This window comes from Narcine bancroftii, chromosome 6 (genome assembly GCF_036971445.1).
Source record: "Narcine bancroftii isolate sNarBan1 chromosome 6, sNarBan1.hap1, whole genome shotgun sequence".
Taxonomy (NCBI): Eukaryota; Metazoa; Chordata; class Chondrichthyes; order Torpediniformes; family Narcinidae; genus Narcine; species Narcine bancroftii.
In genome coordinates, this window is record NC_091474.1 from 155,990,734 (window position 1) to 156,010,897 (window position 20,164).

General features: G+C 40.6%; 1 long non-coding RNA gene across 4 annotated transcripts in view; it reads left to right on the top strand.

Annotated features, from left to right (window-relative positions):
• The window catches only part of LOC138736619 (uncharacterized), a 54,706-nt gene that overhangs the window by 24,533 nt on the left and 10,009 nt on the right, over nucleotides 1-20,164 (top strand). For 3 of the 4 annotated variants that reach the window (XR_011340446.1, XR_011340449.1, XR_011340447.1), the window contains one exon: nucleotides 5,288-5,721. This is a non-coding gene — a long non-coding RNA (uncharacterized lncRNA). Of the gene's footprint in view, nucleotides 1-5,287; nucleotides 5,722-6,639; nucleotides 6,711-20,164 lie in introns of those variants that run through there. The other variant, XR_011340448.1, reaches the window with a different exon arrangement.

A 20,164-nucleotide genomic window follows, 5' to 3' on the forward strand; every position in this document is an offset into this window, starting at 1 on the left:
ACTCTACCAATTAAAGTCAGTGGTAAATCTTTCCATCTATGAAAATCAACTTTAATCTTATTCAACAATAGTATACAATTTAAATTATATAAGTCTTGATATTCTCTATTAACTATAACTCCTAAATATTTAATTTTATTGGACCATCTAAATTTAGTGATTTGTCTACAATCTGTATAATCTTCATCTGATATAGATAATATTTCACTTTTTTTCCAATTAATTTTATAACCTGAAAGTATAACATAATGATTTAACAAATTCTGCAATGATTTTAAAGAATCTTTAGGATATGTCAAATATATCAACACATCATCTGCAAACAAATTAATTTTATACTCTTGTTCACCTATTTTAATTCCTTTCATACTTGTATCTTGTCTTCTTGCTTGAGCAAGAGATTCTATTACCAAAGCAAACAAAGCTGGTGAAAGATGACAACCCTGTCTAGTTGATCGGGACAAATTAAATGTCAGTGAAATCTGTCCATTTGTCATTACTATTGCAGAAGGGCTAGTATACAAAGCTTTAACCCAACTAGTAAAAAGTGGTCCAAAATTAAATCTTTCTAAGACCTTAAACAAAAAATTCCTTTCAATCCTATCAAAAGTTTTTTCCGCATCTAATCCTACAATCATTGGTTGATTAACCTGTTGTCTTGCAGCATTAATTATTGAAATCAATTTAGTAATATTATCTACAGAATATTTAACTTTTATAAAGCCAGCCTGATCAACATGTACTAATTTTGGCAAAATATTAGCTAATCTATTTGCCAATACTTAGGCCACAATTTTATAATTCACATTTAATAAAGATATGGTCAATAAGAAGGCACTTTTAAAGGATCTCTATCCTTCTTTGGAATAACAGTTATCAATGCCCTTGAAAAAGATTCTAGGAATAAACCAGTTTCAGTTGCTTGTTTCAAAGTGCTATATATACCGGAAAAAAACAAATGATTAAATTCTTTATAAAACTCCGTTGTAAACCCATGCTCTCCAGGAGACTTCCCTCCCAGTATTGATTGCAATGCTTCCTTAAGTTCTAATTCTGTAAAGGAACTATCTAAATCCTTAATATTCATCGCACTCAATTATGCTAAATCTAAATTAGATTAACATTAATCAGTTTGATCAATATTCTGCATACCTTCTGATGTATACAAACCATGATAAAAAAAATTAATTCATTATTTTCCTGTGGTTTATAAGTAATCTCTGAGTGTTTCCTAATTGCATTAATCGTTCTTGATGCTTTCTCAGTTTTCAATTGCCTAGCTAAAACATTGTGCTCTTTCTCTTAATTCATAATAACATTGCTTCGATCTTTGAATCATTTTTTCATACTTATAAGATAGCAAATTATTGTTATGAAGTTTTAATTTAGACAATTGTATCTTATTATCTTTAGTAGCATTCTTCTGAAATTCTTTCTCTAATGTTTCAATTTATTTTTCCAAATTTCGACTCTCTATCAAATATTGTTTTTTAACTTTTGCTGTATAACTAATAATCTGACCTCTTAAATATGTTTTCATAGCATAGCATAAGACAAATTTACTCTGCACTGTTTGTAAATGAAAAACAATTTGATCTCTTATATACTTAACAAATTCAGGTTTTTAAAATAACAGTTTATTAAATCTCCAACGATAAACATTTTCTACCATCTCGGTACCAAAACAAGAAGCCAACAACAATGAGTGATGAGACAATGTTCTACTCTTATACTCAGCACGTGTAAATCTACCCTGTAACTAAGTAACTGAGCTGAAACTAAAAATAAATCAATTCTAGAAAATGAACTCTGTTGAGCAGAATGGAAAGAAAATATTTTTCAGTAGGATTCAGTTTCCTCCATATTTCTACCAAATTTAAATCTACCATCATCTCAATTATTCTTTTTGCCATTTTGGTTCTCTTCACAGTTTTTGGAGATTTATCCAACAATGCATCCAAACAACAATTAAAATCCCCTCCTATCAAAATATTCTCATTTGAATGATTCAAATTAAAAAAAAGTCTCCGTAACAAATACTTCCTCATCTTCATTTGGTGCATAAATATTAATCAAGTTTCCGAAAATATTTTATAATTAACCATCAACACTCTACCAGCATTAGCAGAAAAAGAATCCAAAACAAATGGTACTTTTTAATTTATCAAAATAGTGACTCCTCTGGCTTTCAAATTAAAAGAAGAAGCAATCACATGCCCAACTCAATCTCTTTTCAATTTCAAATGTTCTTTCTCTGTCAAATGAGATTTCTTGCAAAAATGCAATATCCACCTTCAACTTTTTAATATAATCCAAAACATGTTTCCGTTCTATTGGATGATTTAGCTCCTTAACATTAAAATTCACAAAATTCAAATTATTCATTATTCCTTATAGAATGGCACTCAACACAATCAACTCTTACACTAAAATTTGGCTCCATTTACCTCCCACCTAAATTTAATATTTTTAAAATACAGAAAAAAAACCATTTACAAAAAACTAAACTTAAGATTAATATTATATATAAAAAAGCCAACACCCCCCCAAAAAAAACTGCAAAGCAGCACCCCCCCCCAGTTAACCGGGTGTGGTCATCTACCCCTCCCCAGCCAGACTTTCAAAAAAATTAATTCATCAATTTATTGTCCAGGTTGAGTTGAAGTATCATCCATCACATCAATTAGTTGCACCATTTCCATCTTCTGCAGTTCACTGTCATTTCCATTCTTAGCCTTAGCGATGTTAACTAATGGCTTCTTGGAAAGATCGTAACTCAGCTTATTATCTGGTAAGGAATTAGCAAAAGTTAATGCATCCTGAGCTTTCTCAAAGAATTGATACTGAAATGGCTCATAAAATACTTTCAACACTGCTGGATATCTAAATGTCGATCTTTAACCTTTCTTCCACAGCATTGTCTTAGCCTGATTAAACTCCTTATAACCTCCTGACTTAGATCTGCATAAAGGAAAACTGCTGCCCTGAACCATTATTGGGTTCTGGTCAACACTGGCTTTCTGTATGGCAAGACGTAAAATCACCTCCCGATCTTGATATGTTAAAACTAATTAAAACTGCTCGCGTAAGTTGTCCTGGAAAAGGTTTCCTTCTTAACGCTCGATGAGTTCTACCCAATTCCAATCCTTCTGTAAATGATTCCTTCCCTAACATTTAAGGAATCTATTTACGAAAGAAATTCATAGCGTCTTGTCCTTCAATATCTTCAGTAAGTCCAACTATTTTCACATTATTTCTTCGACTTTGATTTTCCAATGAGTCAATTTTTTGCAAAAGCATATTATTTTGCACGTCCCATCCTGTGACTGATTCATCCACTTGATCCATTCTATCTTCAACTTTCTTACATCTTTCCTGTACCTCGTCCACTGCAATTAGACATTTACTAAGATCCCCTTTCATAGCAGCGATTTCTCCACACATATAAGACATTTTCCCTTTTACTTCAACAAATTGTTCATCTCTCTTATGAAAACCAGTAGTCCTATAAGCCATAATATTTTCATTTTGTTTTGTTAACTCTTCAATCATTGTAACCACATCAGGTTCAGGTGAAGGATTTGTTAAAGTTGGTGAAGTAGCAGATTTAAACGGAGAAGCCATTTTTGTAGTTCTGGGCCTACCTTTCATTAGTTCAGCTGCTATCAGCAATAACTCTTGGTCATCTTCATCCAAATATTCAACATGTTCTTCTCCTTCCTCTTCTGGTACCAAAATTTCATCTCTGGCTGCCCTGCTGCAGGTCTGACCCAGTCCATGTCGGACTGACCTCTTCAACACGATGTGGAGCGGGTCCCCTGCAGCACGAAATTGGTCCAGCACTTCACAAAAAAGCGATGTCGGGCACATACCCACAGTGTCCATCGTGCAGTAGCGTGCACCCATCGGCACATCGGCACACATCAGGACACTATCGGCAGTGCTTCCCCACTTGTACCCCTGCGCGGCCCCACTCAGCTCACCACCCCTGGCCATGCTAACCATGTCACGCCTGCAGATGTCCTGGCCGTCCGCCAGGTTCCCTGTGTTGGCGCCATCTTTCGTCGGCTTTAGCGTCAGAGAGGCCAATCTTCTTCTAGACTACCCCAAAGACGTTCTCTGAGGTTTCATCACCATAGTGAATTGATCCTGATGCTTCTTTTGAACAGTAGGCCCAGATATTTCACTTTTTCCCACAACTTTAATAACTAATTTCTTTTGTTTCTGACCTCTTCCTTTCTTCATTTCTTGCATCCCCAACACTTAATACTTTGTCTGATAGACTTTTTTAACTTTTAACGGTCACTAAAATTCATCCAGCCAGGGAGAAACAGATCCTATGTCTTGGTTCTATGCCATCTTGCCACGCCCCCCGTGTTTAACCAATCTTATAAAGTTTTTCGAGGAGATTACCAGGAATGTTAATGAAGGAAAGGCTGTGGATGTTGTCTGCATGGACTTTAGTAAGGCTTATGACAAGGTCCCATATGGGAGGTTAGTCAGGCAGGTTCAGATGCTAGATTTTCATGGTGAAATAGTGAACTGGATTCATCAATGGCTGGAGGGGAGAAACCAGAGAGTAATGGTGGATGATTGCTTATCAGATTGGAGGCTCAAAGTAGGGATATTATGTTAAAGTTGCATAAAACATTAGTAAGGCCAATTTTGGAGTATTGGGTGCAGTTCTTGATGCCTAACTATAGGAAGGATATCAATAAGATAGAGAGAGTGCAGAGAAGATGTTGCCCAGACTTCAGGGTCTGAGTTACAGGAAAAGGTTAAAAAGGTTAAAAATTTATTCCCTGGAGCATAGAAGAATGAGGAGTGATTTGATAGAGAAATTTAAAATTATGAGGAGGATAGACAGTAAATGTAGAGAGGCTTTTTCCATTAAGGGTGAGTAAGATTCAAACAAGAGGACATAGGTTAAGGGTGAAAGGGGAAAAGTTTAGGGGGCTGCCCTGGTTCAGAGTCATGGAGGCCAGGATCGGGTCTTTGTCATTGCTGTCAGAGGGGAGGCCTGACCAGTAAGATGGCAACCACCATGTTGACCATGCTATTACATTGGTGGAAGAGGGAAGGAAGTGATGTCATCCAGGCAGCGGAAGGTGGAGGTGACGTCATCCTGGAGAGTGGAGGAAATGCAAGGTAAGATAGCAACTCCCAAGTTGCGCACGCGGTAGAGCCGTTTAGTGCTGGACGTGATGTCAGAGCTGTGCTGCTCGCTCCGGAGGGTTTGGACTTACAGACATGCTGATAATGTCCTTTCTTCCTGCATCCCAAACAGATCACCTCCTTGGCTGGACAACGTCATCGGGATGCTTCTGCTGGCCGCAGAAATGGGACCTCAGGTGGCAGTGGGGTCATGGCTCGTTATTGCAGAGGCAATCTGTGATGCCGGGTCCCAACATGGCAGTGCCCGTGGTCTGCACATGGAGGCCCCGTTCTTACCAGCAATCTCATCAGCGTTGCATTGGGCTGAGTCAAGGGTCCTGGCAAGCTGGAAGGTTTTCTTCAGGGGCAGCTTGTCCTCTTCGAGCAGTCACTAACGAATGTAGTTAGACCTGACTCCAGCCACACAGGCATCTCAGACCAGCTCCTCCACACACTGGGCTATGGGCATGGTGGCTGTAGCAGTCTCCCCCCCAGGGTCGTACAGTGCTCAGAGAAACGTGTCCATGGACTCACCAGGTTGCTATCTCCTCGAGGCCAGCCGGTACTGTGAGTACACTTCGTTCATCTGGGGTCAGTAGAGATTGCAGAGTTCGAATGCACGGCCAGGTAGGTCGTGCAGTTCTGGATTGCCAGGTATGCTTGGTGACCAACTCTAGCTTACAGGACCTTGAGCTTGTTTTCATCCAAGTTCACTGGGTCCACTGTGACTTTGAGGAAGTTTATGAAGCAGGCAATCCACTGCTCGAATTGTTCAGCAGCTCTGAGCATCTGTGGATCGATTTCGAGTAAGAAATAAACAAAATAAAATGAATTAAGACAAATTTTAAAAAAAGTATTTCAAGCTTACGTCCCATTCATAATTCTTCGAAGAATGAGATGCAAGCTCTCGCTCTGCTCGGATATTATGACATATGATGTCCTAGTCACCATGGTAACACTACAAGCAATAATTTTTCTTAAAGGGATAGGCACAAAATTAACTATGAATCAAAAACACAAGGTTTTAACCTTTGCACTATGGTAGTTTTAACAGATTGCACATCCTTCCTGCAATCTTGCCCTTGTCCACCCAAGGAACAAGAACCTTGTACTCAAGGGTAATGACTGAGACTCTTTTGGAGCAGTTTTCAGAACTGCTCTTCTGCAGTCACACTATCCTACCCCTTACTATTTGCTAATTTAGAGATAGTTAATCTAAGGGGTGTGACTTCCTCCTGGAATAATATATTCAAGTAATTTCTCCCACTCTTTGATATGTTGTGGTGTTGCAATAATGAATCCTCCCTACAGTGCCCTATTATATTTACTTTACTCTTGGCATCACAGTCTCTAATGCTATGGTTCAAGCATTGCAATAAATTTGACTATAATGCATGTTACTGTTAAGGTAGACCTTGTTGTAGCTCTCTTGTGATCTCTACAGAAAATTCTCCTTATATTCAAATTACCAATGAATTTTAATAGTATCTTCACCAGATGAATTGAAGAACTTAGATGGAACATAACGTGGAAAAAATAAGAGATGTATATTGGTGGACAAAAAAGAAAATTATAATATTTCCACATGGTAAGAGATTGGGTAATGTTCAAGGAGACTTAGGAATATTTATGCACAAATTACTGAAATGAAACATGCAGGTACAGCAAGTCATTGGGAAGGCAAAAGTTATCTTGGCCTTCATCACAATAGGATGTGAATTCAGGATAAAAATATTGAAGTACAATTATATGAAGATTTGTTGAAACCACATCTGGAGTATGTGTATAGTTTTGGTGTCCTTCCCTAAAAAATAGAATGCTCTTGCCATCGATAGAGAATGTAATAAAGATTAACTGAACTGGCTACAGAGATGAGTTTACCAGAAGAGGAGAAGTTTAATAGACTACATGTAGTCTATGGTTCAGAAGAATGAGAAGATATTTTATTGAACTTTGTAATAGTTCCAATAAAACTATTCAGTGATGATGTTTCCTCTAGCTGAAGTTTCCAGTGTCAGGAGTCACATATAGAGAATAAGGGGTAAAACAATGAGTGCTTTCTTCATGTAGAGCAAGTTGAATCTTCATGCCAATTAGATCAGTCTTTGGATCCATTTGAAGCAGAAATTGATATATTAGATATTAAAAGGATATGGGGCTAGTCCAGAAGTGTGGTGCTGAGGTAGAACAGGAATGATTTTGGTGGACAATGAAGCAGATGTGCTCCTGCTTCTATTTCTTGTGTTTGTAAAAGCTGACTCATCGCCATCTTTTAGAGAAATTGGAGAGAAAATACATATTGTGGCCTTGCCAGTGATGACCACATTCCAAAAAGGAACTTTTAAAAAATGCAGAGTAATTGTCTCGGGGTACGGGAAAGGAGTCAAAAATGGAAGGACTGGAGATGGATTGGAAAGAGAGAAAAAGGAAATCACAGGAAATAAGGGTAACAGTAAATTGGAAAATTAAAATTCAGTACTCAGATGTTCATTATCATTGAGCTGTAGACTACCCAGGTGGAATATGCAGCACTGTTCCTCTAGTTTATGTTGGGTTCACCCTGGCAGTGGAGAATGCCAAGGACAGACAGTTTGGTGTGGAAATGGGAAGCAATGTTGTAATAGTATGGAACTCAATGCTTAGTATGCAACAATGAAAAGTAGTTGAACTTCTCAAACTTCGTGTTGAAAATCCCATGAAAATCCCACTTGCCCCAGCCTGATGTCTGTCAAGAATGAACTTATACAGTATGTCAACAGAAGCTGGAGTGTAAAATGTGATAATGGAGTAAAATTTATATTTCCATGCTGCTAATTTAATATTGAACAGATTCATACCACTGTGCATCCTCATAGGACAAACCTGAAAACAAAACATGGTTTTGACAAACCATGATACCATCCAACTTTTAAAACGTAAATCAAGAGAGTTGCTTGGTTCTTTGTTATTGGTCCTATTTTATTGTGTTTTGTGGTTTTGAAAGGAGGTGGGATTTACTTGTGGCATTTTCGAGGTCAGAAACATTACTCTAAAGAATTTCTAAGGCTATCTGATTGCATTGTTCCAAGCTGTGTGTCCCGGAATATCTCATTGAGGGAGAGGAAGTTAACACAACTTTACTGAATACTATTCACCAAGCTCAGGCTAGCAGGACCTTGTATAAATTGTTGCAATGAGAAAACAAATACAGTAAAATTAAAAGGAATTCATTTTTTAATTGCATTTTTGATTATATCTTTAACCAAGAATAATTCTTGCCACGCACACAGATTTATTATCTTGTTCAAAGTTTAAGCCAACCTAAATGGTGGAGGTACAAAGTCCTAGAGTTTGTGACCTATGCATTGTGTACTCACATCTTTGTCTGATTATTCAGATCAACATGCTCTAATTAAAAGCATTTTTACAACTATTTAGATAAGAACCATAACAATTTCTGGAGGTGCTGTAACTCCAATTTAGTTATAACCTTTTTATCAATAACCATCAATGAAATCAATATTTTCAATGGAATTTTGCATACCTTTAGTAAAATTTCCCAAGCTTGTGTTTCAGTATTTCATTGATTTATATCAGTACTTTAAATGCAAAATTCTTAAAATAGATTTCTAGATAAATTCATGAATTCATAAAATAACTAATTAACTCCTTCAGCATATTTATTGTTTCAAATTGGTATTGGAGCTCTAACTATTTTCACTTCTCCCATGACACTGGTATAGTGAGGTGGAGCTAAAGTTGGGGGTGGCATATAATGGTGATTTCCACATCCTCAACCTTCGAAAGCACGCTTATAAGTTTGGAAACCAGTTTGCTAAGTATGATTTGATGCATTTATCTTCTGAAGACAAAAGTTGGATCCTAGTGAGATGTCATACTGCTTCCAAAGTTCATGCAATGGAGTTTTATAGCACTGAAACACTGAAACTCATTTCGTGTTAATCCCATTTCTCTGTCCTTTCAAAAGCAATAACAATCTTTGTTCCACCTTCATCTATGATAGGACATTCTATTTCTTTAAAGGTATTTCTTTCTGCACTCCATTTGACAACTATTTGGAGGTGGTTGGTTGGGGGGGGGTGGGTGGTACAGTTAATGTAGCAGTTAGCATAACGCCATTGCAGTACCAGCAACGTGAGTTTGAACCTGGCACTGTCTGTAAGGAGTTTGTACATTCTCTCTGTGACCACACACATTTCCTCTGGGTGCTCTGGTTTCCTCAAACCCTTCAAAAATATAAGGTTGGTGTATTGGGAGACATAAGGTGGAAGGGCTTGTTACCATGCTGTGTGACTAAATTTTATTGTCCCTCATTCATGACAACCTATGCTCTCAGTTTGCATTTGATTAACAAGGTGAAACTCCTGAAGTCAGAAAGCGAAAAGCAACCTTTCAATCAATGCGTTCAGGTCTCATTTGCTGTGCCCATGTCTACCTTGCCCTGATGTTTTGATGAGCAATCCAGGACTAGGATTCCTATCAGACATGTGCATTAATAGAACTCTTGTGTCCTTTCGCATTGAATATCATGATGTACATGTGTCACAGCACCATCTCCCAAAATGGGTGCAGTCACAAATTATTACAGTGTCCAGGTTGATATATGTGCAATTATGAATGCTTTTATTGCACTTTGCTTCTTGAATCTGTACTGTACTAGGATTTTGGCTGAAAGATATAAGATTTTGCCTGATTCATATTATTGTTCATCAAAACCTGGCCACCACATTGAAGGGAGCATATGATTGGACTTGGAGAGGGTGCCAAATTGAATCACAGGATGTTACCTGAGAAGGAAGGATTCTGGTTTGAATTGTTGACAATTCCTGTTCTCCCACTGATGCTGTTTGATCCACTGAGTTTCTCGAGGGAATTGTTTGTTTTTCATGTTTCAAAATTTCAGTCTCTCACATGTCTCCATGGAATTTTAAGTTGAGTGGAGAGGCTGGTTGGACAGTATGGTTTCCATGGAGCACAGGGGGCTAAAGGGAAGCCTGATAAATGTATTCAGAGTTAGGAAAGCATGGATAGTAGGCAATAAGAAACATTCCTTATGGCAGAGACCAGAAACCATTGATTTTAGGTGTGGTGTAAGAGGTTTAGAGGAGATCTCAGGAATAACCTTTTCACCTATTGGGTGTTGGAATCTGGAAAATACTGCCTCAGGAGTGTGGAGCCAAATATCTTCAAAGTATTTAAGAAGCATGTGAATGAGCACTTCAATCATGAATGAACAGTGGGCCACAGATCAAGTGCTGGTAAATGGGGTTTGTAGAGATGGTTGGCGCGGACATGGTGGGTCAAAGAGCCTTCTCTGTGCTAAAAGTCTCTGAGTCGATGAAACCTACATCCATTCCATCTTTGTAAATATGAAAAAGTCTTGAACCACCAATCAAACACAGAACTTGTGATTTATCAATTTGTTCCACAATATTGAATTTTCTTTTGCCTTTATTCATCATACTTATATTATCCCACCCCCATTCCCCACAAAACATTATTTCTGAAGAGCTGAAAAATACAAGAATACTCTTGATAAATACCGTAGGAATTTAACTTCTTCCACCAATGCAACCACTTCTCTTTTGATGGTAGCGTTACTTTAATCCATTGCCCCCTTAATCTTTTCCCTTTGTTCCTGGTCCTTCATTGCTGCTCAAACTGCTGTAAGGTGGGTATGAGGCTGAATTTTACCTCATTATTTGCATCAAAAGCAACTGTTCAATCAGTTTTTGTTGAAAAAGACTGAAAATTATTCTTCTTGGAGAACCCATACCGAGGAAGGATTCCCTGACCTTGCCCACTTCAATTCATACTTAGCCAGGTACTTGGTTTGAGAACCATCAAGACTTGCGTATGAAGGAACCATCTTCTTCACCAAGTAAATTAATTATTACATTTCCTCTTCCTTGATAACATTAAATATTCACTCAGAACCTCAATAATGAACAACTACTTTGTCATAGTTTATTAGCTGCATGGATTCTATTCAAACACTTCCCTTGTCCTTCCAAGTAGGAGCCTTCTCTGGTGAAGTTAGTGATAGCAGGAAGGAGAAGGCAGCAGACTCATGACATTAATGTACACCAAGCACTTCACATTAAAATGATAAAGAGGAGATTTCCCTCCTTCCAACCAAATACTTGGAGCTGACAACAAATTATTAGCATGTAGCAAGGTCACTATGGCTACAGCTAGGTTTTAGCTCTCGGTTATAGCCTAAAGCCATAGCTTGAATCTGCAGGAGAAGAAAGACACACACACCAGTAGAGTGTATTTGACACTGAGTTGATTCAGTGGCAACTCTGCCTTTTATAGTCAGCTCAGTCACGTCACCACTGGGGCATGGCTTGAGCGGGCTGGCTGCCGATGGGTTACCTCAGATGGCCGGGCCCCAAATGGGACCCCTGTGATCCACCAGCGGTGTTTGGCCAGTTTCACCGTTCTGCCAGCATTTCAGCCCATACAATGCTTTGCCGGTCGCTGCGTTCGACAGCCATTTCCTGTGCCGGTTAGAGGCATGGGACATGGGCCACTACATGAACCCCCCCCCCAGAACCAGCGATCAGGGCACTGTTTCTAGGTCCAACCCCTGCACCATAGGGTCATGTGAGTAATGGGCTGATTAAAGTCCAAGTAGACCAGTTTCAACCAGTTGAGTGTGAAAGACTCTTCCCTGCTGCCAATGTCCAAAACACAGGTGGAGCCGTTGTGTCTGAAGACACGGCATGGCCCCTCGTAAGGCCTCTGTAGAGGTGGCTGGTGATCCCCATGCTGAACAAACACGTATTTACAGTCAGTAAAGATCTTTTGGTTCACGAGGAGGGTGGCATTGGCTAGGGTGTTTTTAGTGGTCTGGAAGGCCTGGGTCAACTCCTGGTCCATTGTATGTTTTTACTGGGTCCTGCCATGAGGGGAAAGAGTGGGCTCATGATGCGGGCCGCTGCAGGCATGAAGCGGTAATAAAGGTAGTCCCTTCACTGTTGATGGCATGGGGAAAGAGTGAATAGAATCCACCTTAGTTGGTAATGGTCTGGCTCCATGTTGGTTGATACAATGGCTCAGGAAGTCAATAGTCTCTTGGCCACACTGGCACTTGGCCAGGTTGATGGTTAGGTCGAAATTGCTCAGCCTGGAGAATAATTGTTTTAAGTGGGCGGTGTGATTGGTGCAAGTGTGGCTGGCGATTAAAATGTAATCAAGGTAGATGAAGGCAAAATGCAGATCCTGGCCCACTGCATCCATCAGCCTCTGGAAAGTCTGAGTTGCACTTTTTAACCTGAAGGGCATGCAGAGAAATTCAAACAATCCAAAAGGTGGTTATGATGGTGGTTTTAGGGAGGTCTTTGGGGTATACTGGGATCTGGTGATAGCCCTGATGAGGTTGACCTTTGAGAATATCCGTGCCCCTTGCAGGTTAGCGGTGATGTCTTGGATGTGGGTCACGGGATATCTGTCTGGTATTGTGACCTTGTTGAGGTGACAGTAGTCCCACATGGCTTCCAACCACCCGCTGCCTTGGGGAGGCCCAAGGACTATCGGAGCTCTGCACAATGCTGAGATCCCCCATCTTTTTGAACTCATCCCTGGCTAGGTTAAGTTTTTCTGGGGGAGACACTGTGCCCTGGCATGGAGGGGAGGGCCCTCTGTGACAATTTGGTGCCTCACCCCATGTTTGGGTTCTGCCAAATGGAAGTGAGATGTGGTGATGGAGAGGAATTCTGCTAGGACCCAAGCAAATTTGTTGTCGGCAGTACTCACTGAGTGCAGGTGGGGGCTGGTGAGTTTAATGCCCTTGAGTGACTGAAGTGTCCGGGCGTGCAACAGCCGGCACCCCTTGATACCCACTAGGAATGAGTTGGCCCATAGGAAATCTGCACCCAGTAATGGTTGATGCATGGTCACCATTGTAAATTTCCAAATGAATTGCCTGTCCCCAGAGTGTAGGGGAATGGTTCAGGTGCCGAATGTTTGGATGTTGGAGCCATTTGCCACTCGGAGACCCTGTCCCACTTTGCCGCAGTGGGCCTTCAGGCTGATCGGGGGAATGACACTGTATTGTGCCCCAATGTCCACTAAGAAACGTCGGCCCAACAGGGAGTCTTGAATGTGTAGCATGCTATGCAGTTGGCCAGTCGTTGAAGCCATTAACAACAGCCAGCCTGGGTGTTTCCCTGGAATGGCTGGGGGAGCAGCATCGATGGGCCTCAGAACCCCATCATCGGTGATAGAAACAGTACAGTTCACCGGTGGGGCGTGGTGTTTGGGTGGTTGGTCGATGGTCTTCCTGGCTAGGCGCTGATGATAAGGTGCTGTCACCTGCTCGAGCGAAGTGCAGGCGTTCCTCTTCACTGCCAATAGCAGGTCTGCTTGGGCAGCCACCTTCCTGGGGTCATCGAAGTCTTCCTCCGTGACAAGCAGCCGGATGTGCTCAGGCAGCCTCTCCAGGAAGATCTACTGGAACAGCAGGCAGGAGGTGTGGCCTTCGATGAGAACGAGCATGTTGCTCATGAGGACGGATGAGGCCCTGTCCCTCAAACTGTCAAATATGCAACAGTCGGGCAGCACACTTGTGCTCTAAGAGCCCAAAAGTGCATGTTAATAGCTCCTTGATGGCCACACACCTTCCTTGTTCTGGGGGCTGCTGGAGGAAGTCGATGATGCAGGCTTCGGTGTCCTGATTGATGGCGCTGACCACACGGTAGTAGCACTTGTATTTGGCAGAGATCTATCAAATGGTGAAATGCACCTTGGCTTGCTGGAACCACACCTGTGGTTGCGACATTCAGAAGCCAGCAGCTTCAACACTACGGCATTGATTGCAGGTTGTTCTTCCACCATCGAGTCCAAAGCTCCATTTGGACCAGTCAGGGTCACCACTGTAGTGAGGTCACTATGGCTACAGCTCAGTTATAGCCCTAAGGCTATAGCTCGAATCCACAGGAGAGGAAAGACACCAGTAGAGTGTATTGAACCGGAGTTGATTCAGTGCTAGCTCTGCCTTTTATAGTCAGCTCGACTGGGCCAGCTGCCAATTGGTTACCTCAGATGCCCGGGTCCCAATTGGGCCCCCTGTGATCCACGGTGGTGATTGGCCAGTTTCATTGCTCTGCCAGCAGCCTATGGAAACTGGCATTTCAGCCTGCACGATGTTTTGCCAGTCACCACGTTTGACGACCATTTCCTGTGTCGGCCCGAGGTGGCCGCGGGCCACTGCAAGCAACTAAATTGGGGCAGGTAGAGAAATTTACTGAATCGCTAGGACGAAATAATGATTTAAAATTATTCATGAAAAATATTGAGTTATTTGCATGGATCTGCCAGGAAATGTGTAGCAGTGTTTTCCCACCATCTGTGTGCTCTATGACACTGTCCTGGGATCCTGCAGAGATTCATGGAAAATACAGCTACGACAGGATGCTTTAACAAGCTAAATCATGTGCCCCATGAAATTGAAATGTGATTTTTTTTGGCATTAAGATTGTTAATTTAGCTCAGGTATCATGCACACATTTTTAATACAGTTTACAGGCAGCATCGTCAGTGAAAGACGATACTTTCACATGATTTCTTTATTGCTCTTATGTTGGCTGGTTGTTTGCACAGTGATAAGACATACTTAACCATTCTAAAAGGAGAAAGTCGCAGGGGAAGATTTATGGAAAGGGAAGACACAATGTAAACCTCCATCTTTCGACAAACAAGAATCTCATTAATCAAACCACAGGATGAATGGAAGTGAGACCTGAGAATAGAATTGAATATTATCTCTCCATCATTTTCAATTTACTGCACAGGCCATAGATTCTGAGAGAGGGATTGATCATTCAGCCTGCATTTTCTTATTCAGTAGAATTAGCTCATGGATTACTTTCTCCCCATTGCTTCTCTGATGCTGAACCATGATCGACAAGAAGGATTAGATGCCTGTGACTCCCACACAATATGTTTGGCCGATTCTTCTTGATTGGTCAAATAGCTGACAGTATGGGTCTGGTGTAGAACCTAAGATTGGACAGATTGCTCAGTCTGTATTCTTAGTCTCTAACAAAATCTATTTTATTTATTTCAAAATTATTTGAAGATAAGTTAAAGACAAATTTGAAAAACTGTATTCAAACAAACAAAGTTTTCAAACAATTTTTGCATGGTAGGAAAAGGGAGATGACAAGAATGTACATTTGGCTGAATGGTGCACCAACAACAACCTCATACTCAATGTCACCAAAACCAATGATCTGATGGTTGACATCCGGAAGGGAAAAACAGAGGTGACCCTATCCAGTGATCATTGGAAGATCAAAGGTGGAGATGATGAGCAAACTTAAACTAACATGGCAGACTTCCTACCCTCGGCACCCATCAGAGAATGGTAAAGAGCAACAAGCAAGAACTTTACACATACTGGAACATTGGAAATTCCAAATATGGGTAAATATGTCTTTCTAGGAACTAATGAAAAAAGAATAATTTATTGTTTCACATTTTAGATTTATTGTTATTCCACATACACTCAATATGGTGTACATACATTCAAACAGGTCCACATCACATACAACCATGAGATTCTTTTCCTAGAGGTGAGGCAGAATTGCCACTTATTGGTAGTACAAAAAAAACTGCTCATCATACATCAATAAGGAAGTATAAACAAACTAAAAGAGAAAAAAATCAATGAAGTTCAAAAGTAAGTATCCTTAAATAAGTCCCTGATGAGTTTGTTGTTCTGGAGTCTGATGGTGGAGGGGTGGCAGCTGTTCCTGAAACTGGTGCTATGAGTCTTGTGGTACCTATAACTCTTCCCGCATGGTTGCAGCAAGAACAGTGTGTGTAATGGTGTGTGTAATGGATCCTTGATGATTGCTGCTGCTCTCTGATGGCAGTGTTCCCTGTAGATATTCTTGATAGTGGGGAAAGTTTTGCTTATGATTTCCTGGGCTGTGTCCACTACCTTTTGCATGGCTTTATGTTCAGGGGAATTGGGGTCCACATGCCAGACCATGATCTAACTGTTCAGCACACCTTTCACAACACATCTATAGAAATCTGCCAGGGTTTCTGATGTCATACCAAACCTCTGCAAACTTCTGAGGAAGTAGAAGCGATGACATGATTTCTTCATGATTTCATTGTTGTGTTGATTCCAGAAAAGATCCTCCAAGATAATGATACACAAGAACTTAAGTTTGCTCATCATCTCCACCTTTGATCTCCCAATGATCATTGGATAGGGTCACCTCTGTTTTTCCCTTCTGGATGTCAACCATCAGATCATTGGTTTTGGTGACATTGAGAATGAGGTTGTTGTTGGTGCACCATTCAGCCAAATGTGCAATCTCCTTCCTGTATGCTGACTCATTGCCCCTTTTTATATAATCTACTACTGTGGTATCATCAGTGATATTGTAGATGGTGTTGTTGTATGGAGCAACACAGTCGTAGGTGTAAAGTGAGTAGGGCAGGGGGCTAAGAACACAGCCCTGTGATGTTCCAGTACTGATGGAGATTGTGGAAGATAAGTTCTGACCAATCATCACTGATTGTGGTATGGAGGTGAGGAAATCGAGGATCCACTGTGGTATTGAGTCCCAGGTCTTGGAGTTTGCTGATCAGTTTTGAGGGGATGACGGTGTTAATGCTGAACTGCAGTCAATAAAGACATCCTGATGTATGCATTTTTGCTGTCCAGGTGTTCCAGGACTTTAAGAAGGCATCTACTGTAGACTTGTTGCTACGATAGGTGAATTGGAAGATCAATATTGCCGCTCAGACAGGAGCTGTTGTGCTTCAACACCAACCTTTCAAAACACTTCATCACTGTTGATGTAATAGCTGGTTAATAGTCATTTAGGCAGGTTACCACAATCTTCTTGAGCACTTGTATGATTGATGCCTGTTTGAAACAGGTGGGTACAACACCCTGCTGGAGTCTGGAGTGAGATATTGATCAGCACAAGTTTTTAATACGCAACCGGGTACTCCATCCATTATGGATGCTTTTCTCAGATTCACTCACCCGAAGGCAGCTCGCGTATCATCCTCAGATACAAACAGGAGGGATCTCCAGGAAACATGGGGATGTCTAGTGGTGGTTCTTCCTTCTTAGGCATAGAAGGCATTGAGTTTATCTGGGAGCAAAGCTTTGAGTCTCTTACTGGTCCAGATTTGGTTTTGAACCAGGTTATGTCATTTAGACCTTGACACAGCTGTCAGGTATCCTTCATTGTTTCGCCTGGGAGATGGCTTTCCACATGTCATCCCTGCTCCTTCTGTAGTGATCTGGATCTCCAGAATTAAATAGCTGTGATCTGGCTGTCGGGAGGTTCCAGATTTAATTTTTCATCCAGGGCTTCTGCTGGGAGAAATCTCTGAATGGTTTGGTGGGACACACTCATCCACAGTTGTTTTGATAATGCCCAATCCACTGTCTTGAGGAAGTCCTATAACCATTCTTTAGCCTCCTGCACCTACCTTCTAGCTGACAATCTCCAGAGTTCCCTTTTTGTATGAAAGCAGAAGGAGCGCAGCCAGGTTATCTGACTTGCCAACATGCATTCTTTGGAAAGATCAGTAGGCCTTTCTTATCATGGTGCAGCAGTGATTGAGTGTATTGAGACCACTGGTACAGCAGGCTACATGCTGGTCGTAGTTGGCTGAGTTTTCTTGACACAAGTCGGATTAAAGTCTCCAATAAGATTTGTAGTGTATCGGGGTGGCCCATCTCTTGTTTACTGACCGCATCATCCAGCTCTGCAAATGCCTGTTTGTAATCAACATTGGGAGGGATATAAACTCCAGTGTGAATCACTGATGAGAACTCTTGGGGTGGAGCGAAGGGTTTGCATTTAATCAAAACTTGTTCTACAGCTATAGATCTGGAGATTAACATAACTCCAATGTCCATTCACCAGCTAATATTAACTCGAAAGCACATATCATCCCCTCTCTTTACCAGAATCCAAGTTCTGATCCAGTCTGTGAATGGTGATACTCTATAGTCATATAGCAATGTTCAGTGTGTTCTCTGTTACCCAGGTCTCAGAGCAGCAAACAATTGAGATTTGTCTTACATTTTTTTGTTGGACTAATTACAAGAAAATAATTTAAAGCTGAACATGGTGCATTGTTTGATGTCTAATTTTCTCTTTGGCAGTCCATCAAGGTTGAGGATGATTTCTTTTTTACTCATATTCTGTTATGCTTGAGGTGACTGATATAACCATTATGAAACTTATGGATTCCAGCACTGGTGAAGCAGGAAATGGTTAGATTAGTGCACACTTCTCTTTCCACTATGCTTCTGCACGCCTTTAACAAAAATACTATACTCAGTGTCATCTCAGATATATCTTTTCTACTTTGATTTGTCACAAATTAGTAAGGATGTTACATCATTTTACAAAGTCTTTAAGAACACACTTCTGTTCACCAGGTAATCTTTGACAGAGTGCTTGTTTGGGAGCTAAGTTTGGTGCATGTGAACATTGGAGCAAACTAAATATTTTGCTGCTATGGAAAAAATGGCTGATTTTGCCTGATTATTCCTGTCTGTGAATTCAGAGGTTTAGGTCAATATTTTGTTGGCTGCAATAGTGGCTCTTCTTTGGTGCTTTGTGGTGTAATGTAGATAAATAATTGGGAGATAATTGGTAAAATTAGAGTAGGTGACATACATACACACATTTTAAAAGCAGATCTTATTTGAAATACTGAAGAATTCATATTCAGTGGACTTTACAGAAACTATGGAGAATGCTATGCACATTTCACAAGTTGGTGCTAATTGAAATTATGTCATAAAATGAATAGACCATTGTTTTGGAATGGAGACACTCTGGCTGTTTGCAGGTATCTACAGAGTGCTCACAGAAAGGTCAATCCTGGGTTTTGTTTACCTAAAGCAACAGATGGGAGCAGAAGAATAATTCCTATGGTTTGCTGAAGAAGGTGGGGGTTTTGTGGCAAGTGAGAGAGTCACATGGACTTTCTAGCAGTCTCAGTTGGAGAGGGAGGGACAGAGAGAGAGAGGGAGAGAGAGAGAGAGAGCGGGAGAGAGAGAGAGGTGAAACAAGCTCTCTCAGCTAGTGGGTGTGACACTGAAAGCAGCTGAACAGTGCCAACCAGGAAACTTGATGGATTTGAAGAAAAGCTCCAGAGCGGCAGATGGCTGGAAGTGCTATCTGTCTGATAAGTGGAATAAGTGGAACTGAAAGGAACTCTGTAGTAGCCTGAAAGAAAGAGGTTATCATCTGGAGAACCCTGGGGTAAGTTTCATTAGCAAGACATTGAGGTGACTAATGGTGGTACCTCAGTTGTGGAAATCTTGGAACAACAAATCTCTCTCTCTAACCCTACGAAAACCTTCCTGAGCAGTAAACATTTACCTTTCGAGCACCAAAGCCTGGTGAACTTTATACATGTTAAATTCTGTGCATAGTATAAGAATTGCCTGCATCCAGAGAACTTGGAAGAATAAGAAGTGAAATTGAACTGTGAACCAAAGAACTTTTCTTACATTTACACACATCATATACATGTGCGCTTAGAATTAGAAGGGGTTAAGTTGGGTTTAGTTAAGTTAATAGAGGTAAGTTAAGGTTTGATTCTGTTTTCATGTTTAAAGATGATTAAAAACAACTTTTGTTTAAGTAACCATTTGTCATGGTGAATGTCTATTGCTGCTGGGTTTGTAACAGTGGTGCATGGCATATCTCATCCATGTCTCAAGTGCACACAAGAGGGTGGACAATAATGTCTGCAGACTTCCATGTTAGACAACTTAGTACTATTCAGACATACTGTTCCTGAAATGCCAAAGGCTGTGTAAGTGCACTTGATGCTATGATGAATTTCATCATTAATATCTGCCTTTGTTTAGCCTATTCTCTCATATTCATCAATGACTTAGTTGACAATAAGCCAGAGCTTGGATCCAAAGGTTCACAGATGCAAGTGTCTTTTATACACCGCAGCTCAATAAGTCACCCACACTAGCAGGAAATTTGTTGGA